Source organism: Schistocerca serialis, chromosome 2, assembly GCF_023864345.2.
Source record: "Schistocerca serialis cubense isolate TAMUIC-IGC-003099 chromosome 2, iqSchSeri2.2, whole genome shotgun sequence".
Taxonomy (NCBI): domain Eukaryota; kingdom Metazoa; phylum Arthropoda; class Insecta; order Orthoptera; family Acrididae; genus Schistocerca; species Schistocerca serialis.
In genome coordinates this window covers 873,165,242-873,178,055 of record NC_064639.1, presented here as the reverse complement: position 1 = coordinate 873,178,055, position 12,814 = coordinate 873,165,242, and the positions used below count along the sequence as shown (strand labels likewise).

The 12,814-nt window shown below is 44.9% G+C and overlaps 1 protein-coding gene across 1 annotated transcript in view; it reads right to left on the bottom strand.

Annotated features, from left to right (window-relative positions):
- Positions 1–12,814, bottom strand: part of LOC126456486 (uncharacterized) — a 319,255-nt gene that overhangs the window by 18,251 nt on the left and 288,190 nt on the right. The gene's annotated exons all lie outside the window — the stretch shown is intronic.

The following is a 12,814-nucleotide window of genomic DNA, read 5'->3' as shown; positions in this document are numbered from 1 at the left end:
ATGGATCTGAGCACTATGGGACTTAACATCTGCGGTCATCAGTCCCCTAGAACTTAGAACTACTTAAACCTAACTAACCTAAGGACATCACACACATCCATGCCCGAGGCAGGATTCGAACCTGCGACCGGAGCGGTCGCGCGGTTCCAGACTGTAGCGCCTAGAACCGCTCGGCCACTCCGGCCGGCTAATTACACAATCTAATGGAAATTATTAAAGTCATTTCTGGATTAATTTATAAAATGATGATGAATTTCGTCGATGAGTCATCTTTTTTTGTAATGCTTTGTAAACTCTTTTGCTTTGTAAACTCTTTTTCTCTGTAAACTCTTTTCCTTTGTAAAGTCTTTTGCTTTGCAAACTCTTTGAAACTACGAGTACCGAAAAATGTAAGTACTGGTGGGCAATGGAAATGCACATATTTTCCTAAACTTGTCAACAACAATGTAATTTGTGATTTGATAGAAGTGAAAATTTTTAAGTCGGTCTGATTTAGAAGAATGGGATAAAATAAAATTCAAGAATAATACAGACAAATCTTCAACAGTTATTTAGCCATTAAGAAGCTAAGAAATCGAAATGTCAGCGGCAAGAATGTACCCCCAGACAAGACTGAGCCACCGACAACAACAACGAGATAATGAAGATAAGTAAAAAGTTATTAGTTTGTGAATCTTACACCTCTCGAAGCTTTTGAAACTAGTGAAGATACTAAGGCAGTGAATTTAATAGTGATGTGTGGACGGGTAAGATTATACCCTCTACTGGCAACACACGTCCCACCGTTTCTTCCAGTTTTGCAACGCCTCCTTGAACACATTTTGTGGGATGGCGCGCTGGTTTCTCGTCGCATTGTCCTGTATCGCCTTGTGGTTTGGATACGACGTCCTTTCGACATGATTTTTCAGTTTGGGAAACAGGAAAAAAGTCTGGCGGGGCTAGGTCCGGAAAATAAGGGGCACAACGGGAATGTGGTGTTTAGCTGGACAGCTGCAGACAAGGAACGACTCGTGTGCTGGCGTATTGACATGATACAACATCAAATCGTTCAAATGGCTCTGAACACTATGGGACTTAACATCTATGGTCATCAGTCCCCTAGAACTTAGAAATACTTAAACCTAACTAACCTAAGGACATCACACAACACTCAGTCATCACGAGGCAGAGAAAGATACAAAATCCAACTCTGGTTTTCCCATAACACAGGCCTCTTCCTTCTCACAGCATTCCTCATGCGCACTAGGATTCCTTGGTAGACTTCCTTGTTTAACATCTGACCACGAGGCACAAATTTAGTGATGGGCAACACCTTTATAGTCAAAAGACGCAACCAAGATCACCTTGATCTTTGACCGATTCATGCGTGCTTTTTTTGCACGAGGTGGCCTTTCGCCCATCCACTGCGACGAATGCATCTTCGTTTCAGCATCATAGCCGTACATATACATCTCGTGGCCTGTTATGATGCTCTTAAGAAAGTTTTCATTGTCATCAACAGCGGCATGCAGCTCCTCTCACGTTCCAGCACGGGTCTCTTTCTGATCTTCAGTCAACAAACGTGGTACGAATTTTGCGCTGACACGACGCACCTCAAGTTTTTCGCTCAAAATATGATGGCATGATCCTGCGCCGATGCTTATCTCCTCAGCAATTTCTCGAGCAATTAAACGACGATTTCCGCGAATCACACCAAGAACGCTGTCCCCATGGCAATCATCTGTTGATGTGAAAGAATATCCAGACTTGGAATAGTCGCAGACCGACATTCTGCTCTGCTGAAAATGTTTAAACCACTCTTACTACTGCGTGCGACTCATACAGTACTCTCCGTATGCTTGGCTAAGCATTTGAAATGTCTCTGTGAAAGTTTTGCCAAGTTTGTAGCAGAATTTCACACACACACACGTCGTTCTCCGAGCTCCTTCATTGCAATAATCCAACGAGCGGGCTGTACACGTGCTTACTTCAGCGACTGTGGTTCGCTTGCAAATTGTCCGAGCGACACGAGGCAAATCTCAGTTTGTTGTCTAAACCTAACGCTAGGTGTCCGCAGTAGCCGCAGCACGCTCTATCTGCTGGTTGGCGCACTATTTCAAACGTTCGGTTTCTGTTCGAACACACCTCGTACACTGTCGAAAATACACAGAGCTTCCTTATTTAAAACCCCGCCAGCCTGTGCGTGATACATTCAGCTGTCACTGCTCGAGCGCATACATTTCCAATGCAGGTCTATGCGCTACTTCGAGTCCCCTTCGTGGTGAAAAATTGCCCCATCGATATCAGATCGATTGTCTTCACACGATAAAATCGCAGAAAGACGCCGCCGGCTACGAAGCGAACCAAGTTACTCTAGCGCAGGATTTCGTGCAGTAACTGGATATTGCCGTCCTGATTGGTAAGAGCTTCGGACAGTCCTCTTTCCACTAATCTTCTGTACGTATATAGCCTGAAGTCCGATGCTCGCTTCCTTCGTATATTCAGGCTAATCTCAGAAGTTACTGCAAGGATTTTGAACTCCTAGAGGGGGGTTCCGTACCTCATGCGGTAAAAATGGAGTCCTCTTAGGATCACTTTTTTGTCCATCTCTCTGTCCGTCTGAATGTTCAAAACCCTTATTCTTAGGAATTGGCACACGTATCGAGTTGAAATTTATGTCAGACATTAAGGTCTAGGTCAGTGCAATCAAAAGATACGGGCATTTATGTGACATATTACGATATTCGGAAACTCACTCATTAGAACTTGCACGGTACTTCCTGCTGACCTAGAATCATAAAATTTGGCAAGAAGCAAGGCTTTACAGTGAAATCAAAATAAATAATCCTTAAATTTTTGATTATATCAGACGGAAAAAATTGTCATTTGTCGTCAGACTGTCTGTCTGGCCGTTTGTTTAGACCCGATTTCCTCAGGAATGGGTAGATGTATCAAACTGAAATTTATGCCACACACTAATGTCTATACTCTCTTGGCTACATAATAAGCGTTTGCTTATGCGAGCAAAGGATACTGCCATTTAAGTCACATATTTTGATACTCGCAAGCTCCCTCATTAAAACTTATAGGGTACGTCCCCTTGACGTAGAACCATGAAATTTGGCAAGAAGAAAATTTCGACAGTGCAACTAAAGGAAAAAATTAGAAAATTGTTAATTTACAATTATATCACGTGAAAAACATATTTCTTTTGTCGTTTGTTATTTAGCTTTAAACTTGGAATTAAAACATTTACGAAAGGCTTGGAATCCCTGGGACTGATCTCTTGCCAGTATCAATGTCGATAACAGACAAAAATCGTCGAGATTCTTGATTCCCAGATTGGATGAGCTATTAATATATATGTAATTAAGTTTGTACAGAATCCTCAGTGTTTGCGTCCAATTCGTCCTGACCAATTTTTAAGAATAAGTAGGCCAGTTTACGAGTGAGGTTTGTGTATATAAATTAGAAACATATCGTGCAGACTGCATGAACTACATGTCAGTTAATCAACGGCTGTCGTAAAAAGGATGCCATTGCCATCTAGTGGTGGACAGCAGAACTACTTGGACCCACAGCTCGGCTTGGCGCTATACAGCCATGGACAAACAGCACCTGCCAGCGCCTCATTTTGTTTGAAGTACCAACAACAGAAGAAACAGTTTCTGGCGCAGTGCAGTTAGTTTGAACGCGACTTAACATATTCAGGTCCTATTATTTTGGCCGTTTGAAATTGCTACTTTTTATTCGCAGAAAGGAATACCCTGAAATGTAGAAACCGAAAACTACCAGCATTCCTCAGAAACGCTGGTGTGTTGATAGTTTCTTAAAGAAAGACACAGGTGAGGGTACTATCCTCTTCACACCTTAAAAATAGAGAATATTTCGACTTTTACAGAAGGGTTTAGGCGCATTTCGAAAAAAGACAACAATTTCAGACAGTCAGTTTCTGCTTCTCTCAGATTTGCAACTGCAATTCGCAGCCATAGTTCAGTGCACATTCTTTTATCAACAAGCAGCGAGTTACTTAACATTGAAGTGTCGTAAGGAGTCGTTTGAGAAAAACTGGATAGCAAAAAAACCCGTGAATCCAAAATCTGCGGTTTTTAATTTGTTATGCAAAAAGTAAAACGTTTTTCGAAAAGCTACCTCAGCATGGGTTGCAGCTTTGCTCTGTTTACATAAAGAAAGTTTTTTCAGCTTTGCAGAAGATGACAGCATTCACCTTTCTGCTTTGCGAAGCAGGGCGAATAAGTCTACCGCAAAGGTTCTGCAACAGAGAATTGCGGCAGTGTACGTGAACAATGAATCAGTGCATACTATGATTTACAAGTGTAATGCTCTCACAGACTACGCATCTATATATGGTACGTTTCTTTCTCTTTCACTTCCTCTTATTTTTGGCCCTCGTGCTTGACCCACTCAGACAGCCTCCAATACACGGTACGCTACAAATTCAAAGGCGCAACCATCCACGCACACATACTCTCTTGATTCCCATAGAATATTTACAATTGCTGTTAACGTGTTTTTTTTTTTTTAAGTATAGTGTGTTAGTGTGGACTGAAGAGATCATCCTTGATGACTTATTCTTCTAGGATGGGATGTAAGGATAAAAGGAAAACACTTTATTTATTACACTTTCAGTTAGGCTTGGGCACCCAATGGGTCCTTTAGCCTGCTGTCTTTGGTGATGTCTATCTCCTGTGGAGGGTGAAATGTGTCAAGGCTGTTATGTGTGACTGCTTCCTCGTGTTATGATAGATTGCCTACGGGGGGTGAAACGTTACTGACTTCGGTACTCGATACTTGTGCCATCTTGCAGGGTTTACCGTTCCTACCGATTCTAATTGTCGAACCTCGTCCCTAAGGGCATCGATCTTGTCAAAAACTCGTAGAGCCTTGTCATGGACCTTCTCTTGTATAGTGGTCTCGTGGAGTGCGGTGCGGATGTCGACGTTTCTTGTCCACCATGGAGCTCCTGTGATCCATCGATAGCAAATGTTTTGCAGCGCTTTGAATTTGTTGTAGTTGGAGACGCACGTAGTTCCCCACGAGGAGGAGCCATACAACATTGTGGGTTCCACTGTTGCCTTATACAATTGGAGTTTAGTCTTAGGGCTGAGATCCTTACTCTTCAGGATTGGAATCAATGACTTGGCCATCTTCTGGGCTGCCGTCTTCTTGTCGTCAATATGCTGCGTAAAGAGTAATTTCTTGCCAAGGTAGACACCGAGATTCTTCACTCCCGGCGACCATGGGATAAATTGGTCAGCTATTTGGAGTCTGTCGTTCAGAACTGGTTTCCTCCGTGTGAACGGAATGGCTGCCGTCTTCGTCGGGTTGATCGTTATCTTATTTTGCAGCGCCCAGCGTCCCATTACAGCAAGTTGCCGTTGCATCCTAGCGATTAGCTGGTCCAAGTGTCGTCCAGTTGTCAGAAAGGCTGTATCCCCCGTATAAAAACTCGCCGTAACAAGGGGGACTGTTGGGATGTCATTTATATATAAGTTGAAAAGCAGAGGCGAAATGACAGAGCCCTGCGGATTTCCTGCGGAGATCAGTTTCATTTCGGAGTTTTTGTCGTCGACTCGGACATACAGTTTCCTGTCCTGCAGAAAGCTGTCTATGAGTCTAATGTAACAATCCGCAATAGGGGTTGTGCGATGCAGTTTGACGATAAGGTTGGGCAGCCACACCTTATCGTAAGCTTTTTCGATGTCAAGGAAGACACCAATCGTGAAGTGCTGCTTGTTGTATCCTTCTTGTATCCGTTCGGTGATCCGTAGAAGTTGATGTTCGGCAGATAACTTGTCCTTGAAACCGAATTGTTCGGGTCGTATAACATCATGCGCTGTAAGCATGTCATGGAGCCTCTTCAACAGCACTCTCTCGAGCACCTTGCCAAGGGTCGGCAAGAAGCTAATTGGCCGGTAACTGTTGGGTTCTGCTGGGTCTTTACCTGGCTTGGGTACTGGAACTACTCGAACCGTCTTCCATGCCGTAGGAAAATATCCCTGCAGAAGACAGCTGTTGAGAATTCGGGTAAGGAGCACAGTTGGCTTCCTGGGCAACTGTTTCAAATCGGTGTTGCTTATGGAATCGTTGCCCGGCGCATTATTCCGAGTCTTCCGGATAATTTTACGGATCTCTGCTGGTGTGGTGAGTTGTGGGCGGCTTTGCACAGACGCAGTACGAAAAGCAGTCCATTCTGCTGTAAAACGACGGCTTCCTGTTCTTGCAGGCGGACGTCGTTCACGGGGGTCGCTGGTGTAGACATCTGTTCTTGGTAAGTCGTAGCATACAGCTCCGCCTGGGCGAGTTCGTCATAGAGGAGGCCATCTGGTCCTCTGATGGCTCATTTAGGTGGCCGCTGGTGTTGTATGTTCTTGACTACCTGCCATTCGTTCTTGGTTCGAAGTAAGAATTCATCCAGCTTATCTTCCCAGACCTGCTGTCGCCACTCGGCCACTCTCCTGTGCAGTTCTCGTGTTAAGACGTGTGTTTCTCGTCGATCGATCGGGTTTCTATAGCGGAGCCAACGTCGCCTGCTCCTGTTTCTCTGTGTCTTCAGTTCTTGGAGTAAAGGCGGGAACTCGTCGAAAGCTACTACAGGTTAGACCGTGTGAGTAATTGCCCTCCGTTTGGCTATCTTTATCTTCTGCGTCAAAGTTTGTACCGCGATGTCGGTGGCTTCCGGTGTTGAAACGTCCTGCGTCGGGCAGATATTGTCAAGATATGTCCGAAATTGACCCCAGTTCAGAGTTCGTGAGGTTGGGGGCGGAAGGTTGGCCCGTTGCGTTTTCCACTATGCTGATAACAAGTCGGTGGTCAGACGAAAGATCGTCGACGGTGCGGAGCTGGAGGTTCGTCTCAATATTTTTGATGATAGCAATATCTAGGGCGTCTGCTTCTTGCCGATAGACGTAAGGAATCCGTGTGGGCTCTCGTGGGCCATGGACTGTGATGCCCAGTTCTTCTTCCATGGCAATCAAAGTTCGTCCACGAGGGTTCGTACGCCGTGAATTCCACGCCACGTGCTTGCTGTTAAGGTCACCTCCTAGGAAGATTTTGTCAAAATTGGTGAAGATACTCCTTAGGTCGCCTGGCACCAGGTTTTTACCGGGGCTGTTGTACGCCGCAATGAAAGTGATGTTGCCTGCCGCCAATCGAACCGTTACTGCTGTTGCCTCCAGATGTTGGAGGTGTGGTAGTGTTTCATGATGGTGCCGCAGTTCCCTTTTAAGCAGAACTGCGGTCCCTCCACCTCGTTGGCCTTGTCTGTCCGTTCTATAGACGTACATGTTACGAAATCTGAGCTCAGTTGTTGGACGAAGGTGCGTCTCCGATACAAGTGCGATGTCGATTTTGTGACGTTGTAAAAATTCAGTGAATTCTGTTTTCTTGTGTTTCAATCCGTTGGCGTTCCATATACTGATTTTCAGGTTTCTCGTGGTCCCAGGGCGATCCATCTTAAGGTGTTCCAAAGGCCTTCAATACACTTTCGATTAAAGAAAGTATCCCCACTAGTTGTTGCTGCACGGCGGTGAGAAGTTTCGCGACATCAGAGAGCGCTGGAGCTATAGATTCCATCAAATGAGCTGGTGAGACGTAGGTTTCCGTTTCCGGTCGTCGTGGTGATGCTGCGTGGGCGTATGAATAATGCTGGCGGTGCTGTCGAGGTGGAAGTGCTTCAGGAGGAGGCTGTGTTACTGGCTGCCGTGTCGCCGCCGGCTGTTCTTGTGGCGTTTGCTGACGGTGGAGCGGAGGGTGTGGCGTCACGTTGGAGTTCCGTATTACACGAGTCCTCCGTTGAGAGGGCTGCGGGGAAGACCGTTGTCTGTATTTCCTGAGAAGTTCCTGGTACTTCTGGCAGCCACGCCATGTGGCAGGATGGTCATTTTCACAGTTAGCGCATTTCGGCGGAGCCCCGCGGGGATGAGTATATGCTGAAGATCGGTGTTGCCCTCCACATCGAACGCAGCGAGCAGGCAAGCTGCAATAATTAGCTGTATGTTCGAATCGCTGGCAGTGGCGACATTGAACAGGTCCTTCTTCCCTTTTGTAGGTTCCAATAACGACTTTAGTATATAGAAGGTATTTGATGTCGTAAATCTTGTAGTTTTCCTTTTGGGCTGGCAACGTGACACAGTAAGCATCCTGAGGTCGTAATTCCTTCGTGTTGTCGTCTCGATTTTTAAGCTGGTGGACGTTGATGACAGGGAAACCCTTCTCTATCAGTGCGTCTTTCAGTTCTTCCTCCGTAACTTCGGCAGGTAGACGTTTGACAACCACTTTGAGGTCCTTGTCCTCTGCGGCCTGATGTGTAAAAAGTGGACCGTTGATCTTCATGGGAGTCAAAGTGATATTTGATCCTGTCTCGTTGGTAGATGGCCTTAAGACTGCCGTCAATATTCGCTTGCAGCGCCTTGTTGAGTTCCGGGTAGTTCTTGGTATGGTAAATAGTGACGGGCGGGAGTTTGCGTAGTAAGTTACGGCCAGAGCCATCTGTCCCTTCTTTATCTGCTTCGAGATTGGCGTCACTCGTCTAGTCCATACGTTCTGGAGCATCCGTAGTACCTTCCGTCGCAATAGCCGCGTAACTGTTGGAAGTTTTCAGTTCTTCTGGACGTTGTCGCTTCCGAGAGTTGTTCTGCTTAGGAGAAGCGTTGAGTCGTTTTCTTTGGCGAACTAGTGTAAAATCGCCCTCTCCGTCGGTGGGCTGCATGGTCCAAACTTCTTCAGAGGAGACTCCCTCCATTTCGTCGTCGTCTTCTGGTGGAGAGAATTGTTCCACGTCGTCTGCTTGTTCTTCAGGCTGTGAAGTAGGAACTGCACTAGTGCGGTTGTCGTATACTTCCTGACTTTGCAGAATCATGTCTTGTATTTCACGTCTTAGTTCCCGTTGTTGCCGATCGTTCTGTGTTAGCTGATGTCTCTCGTCGTAGGGGTTTGACGTACGTTGTCCTGCGCTCTGCATTCGCATAGCGCTCGTCGTGGTCCTGTCCTCATTATGTTGCCTGTCAGAATCCGTTGTCGTTGCAGGGGTCGTCGCCGTTGTATCCGTCCTGTGGGGAGCGGTCGCCGGGACGGCCGGCGGGGCGGGCCCCACCGACCGGCCAGCGGCCGGCCCCGGCGCGACCCAGCCGGCTGGCTCGGACGCGCGCGTTCCGTTGTCCGCACTCATCGGCATCGCGCGCTCAACTGCTGTGAACGTATTAATTAAACCGTGATGTTCTCCCAGCATTGGCACGAGATGTCACTCGACACCCAGTTAAATATGACAGGTTGCTCCTAACAAGGGAACCTCCCCATCGCACCCCCCTCAGTTTTAGTTATAAGTTGGCACAGTGGATAGGCTTTTGAAAAACTGAACATAGATCAATCGAGAAAACAGGAAGAAGTTGTGTGGAACTATGAAAAAAGAAGCAAAATGTACAAACTGAGTAGTCTGAGTAGTCTATGTGTAAGATAAGCAACATTAAGGACACTCTCAGCTCAGGAGCGCCGTGGTCCCGTGGTTAGCGCGAGCAGCTAGCCGGCACGGCAGCTCACCGTGTTCGGTCAGAGGGCTAGCTGCTCTCTGTAATAAAAAAACTGAGTTAATGGACCAACAACGAACTAAAACGGGTGTCTTTCGACGTCCGCCCCGAGCAGATGCAACGAACGAAAACGAACAAAATGAGATTAAAAAAAAAAAAGTATTCCCTCGAGAGAAAAGTTTAACCTTTTATTTTCAGACAATTATTTTGCGAAACTGCACAGGTACACGGAGCAGTATTGTGTACGTGATCGTGTGTCAATTATCAAATTTAAGGCACTCACACATAATCAACTTCGCTCTCCAAAATTCTAGGACATGTTCAGACTTGCTTGGACACATGCAGGATTTGACGGTCTACACACGGAAAAATTTGAAAACGTTAAAAACACATGTTTTGACAGAGCACAGGGAAAACTGTGCGACTGTGAAACTGTTGCATTCATTTGTTGCAGTTTATGTGACAAACTCTTATGTTTTCATCAATTTTTTGGGAGTGATTATCACATCCACAAGAAAACCTAAATCGGGTAAGGTAGAAGAATCTTTTTACCCATTCGCCAAATGTACAAGTTAGGTGGGTCGACGACATATTCCTGACATGTGACGCACATGCCGTCACCAGTGTCGTATAGAATATATCAGACGTGTTTTCCTGTGGAGGAATCGGTTGGCCTATGACCTTGCGATCAAATGTTTTCGGTTCCCATTGGAGAGGCACGTCCTTTTGTCTACGAATCGCACGGTTTTGCGGCGCGGTCGCAAAACACAGACACTAAAGTTATTACAGTGAACAGAGACGTCAATGAACGAACGGACAGATCATAACTTTGCGAAAATAAAGAAAGTAAACTTTTCACTCGAGGGAAGACTTGAAACAAGGACCTCTCGTTCCGTAGCTACTCACGCGAACCACAGGACCGCGGCTCTCCTGATCGCACACTACCCTTGATGTTGCATATCTTGCGCATGGACTACTCAGTTTCTATATTTTGCTTATTTTTTCATAGTTCCACACAACTTCTTCCTGTTTTCTCGATTGATCTGTGTTCAGTTTTTCAAGGCCTATCCACTGTGCCAACTTACAGGGTGTTTCAAAAATGACCGGTATATTTGAAACGGCAATAAAAACTAAACGAGCAGCGATAGAAATACACCGTTTGTTGCAATATGCTTGGGACAACAGTACATTTTCAGGCGGACAAACTTTCGAAATTACAGTAGTTACAATTTTCAACAACAGATGGCTGACATTTCATGGCATGGCACGGACGTTATAACCTGCGTGGCCAAGTATCCCGATTTAGGTGTGATTGTCCGATTTTTCTGTAGAAAACCAGACTCACGAGAATACTTGTCAGGATACGTAAAAATTCCGGTCACAAAGATAATATTTCACTTAATATAGTTTGCTCATTGTGCTAGCATTAAATTCTACTTGTGAAGGCTGCTCAAATAAAAAAAAACTTTTAGTCTACAGGGAGGTAATGGTAACAAAAACGGATTCTACTAGCATTCAGTAGCGAGTCAGAAGTCGACCAAAACAATTTCTTGTTGTTACTTTGCATTTTACAGTTCGCGAAACATTTCTGCAAATGGACTTATCGTCAGGCAGTGGAACTAATAAACTGCCAATGCTGAAAAATAAGAAAAACATGAAATCAAAAACCATAACTATGAATGGCTTAATAATCATAAATATGATTATAATGATCACCGTGGTTAGGTCCTCCTCACGTTTTGGTACGTCTCAATCGGTGAACATGAAGTAAAAAACAAGAAAGATATGCATCACACAGAAGCTCCGTTCATTGGTGGGCCCCGAAAAAGCAAATGGAAGTTAAGTTCTTATTTTACGACTCATGGAAAAATAAAGCAAGAAAAAATTATGCCTATGAAAGCATCGTTTGTGTTTCATTCAGGTAGTCGTAGTCCTATCACAGTCACAGCAGAAGGCACAGCAGTTTATCCTATTGATTCAAAAATTCGATGCATGATATTCATACGGATGCACAACTCCGACGAAAATGATTTCGTCAGTGGCATGTCCGTCTCAAAAGCAGCTGAACGACTGTGCATCATTCTGTTTCTTTGATGCCGCCAAAGAAAGGTAGATTAAAACTTTTTTCGCTCATGTCGTACCAACAGTTTAACGACTGAAAATACTGAAACAATAATGGTAGGGCGTATATTTGAATTTTAGACTAGTATGTTTTCATTCTAGCTTCAGAGATGCCTCTTCCGAAAAATTCTGGAGTTTATTCCATTTAGAAGTATCAGGCTCGTAAAAGATTCCGACCTTGTTCAGAAAAACAACCATATCCCTGGAGAGTGGCACAAGTTTTGTAGCAGACGTCAACTGGCAGAAATCGATTACCAGCAGAGGGAGAAACACGGAGAAAGCATTTTCTCTTCGAGCGCCCGGTCAGTCGAGGACGACTGTCTATCTGTCCTAATTAACACTTATAACACTTATACTGTGATCTTTGACCACCTATCTGCAGCCATCCAAAACTTATCCAGTGTGCAGCCAAGAAGAGATAGTTTTTATCGGGTGATTTATCGGGTGGCAGCTCCTCATTTGTGAGGAGTAAAAAAAGGAAAAAAATTCTTATTCCACACGGAAAATTGCAATAGAAGTGTCAAAAAATTATTTGTGCCTCATGTCAGATTTCATATTCTGTTTTGACAATGTTTGTTTAAATTATCTGGATGGAACAAAATACAGTTCGAAACTGGGAAGTGTCAAACAATGAGGCAGCAATCCAGCAGTCCTTGTGGAGGTGTTCATCACATAACAGGTATTAATTGATTAAACTTTAATTCCATTCGTAGACACATTGTGCCATTTAATGAAGACTGTTGACTGGAGGATGCTATGAAAGTATACATCTTCGCATCACATCCCAAATAAACACCACAGGTAATGAATCAGAGGACAAGGCAGGCCAGTCAAGCATCTCTGCATTCCTCAAGGCATTTGCTGTTTGAACTGCAGTGTGGGGCCTTGTATTACGCAGCTGGAATAAGCCATTCAGTAGCCTGATCATGAAGGGCACGGAAGCCGAGTTGAACAATCTTACCATGCACTGACGAAAATTTGGTCTGCCTTCAGCAAACCCAAATCGGTCCAGTTGTCACGTCTGAAAGCTCCCCGCACCATGAGGCTTAAATGTCAGTTCGGTGCTGAATGCTCAGTGTGTTCACGATACAACACTTTCACATTCCATCTGTGTATGAAACTTTGATCGGTTTCACTATAGGAGAATCATACACAGTGCTTAGAAGCAC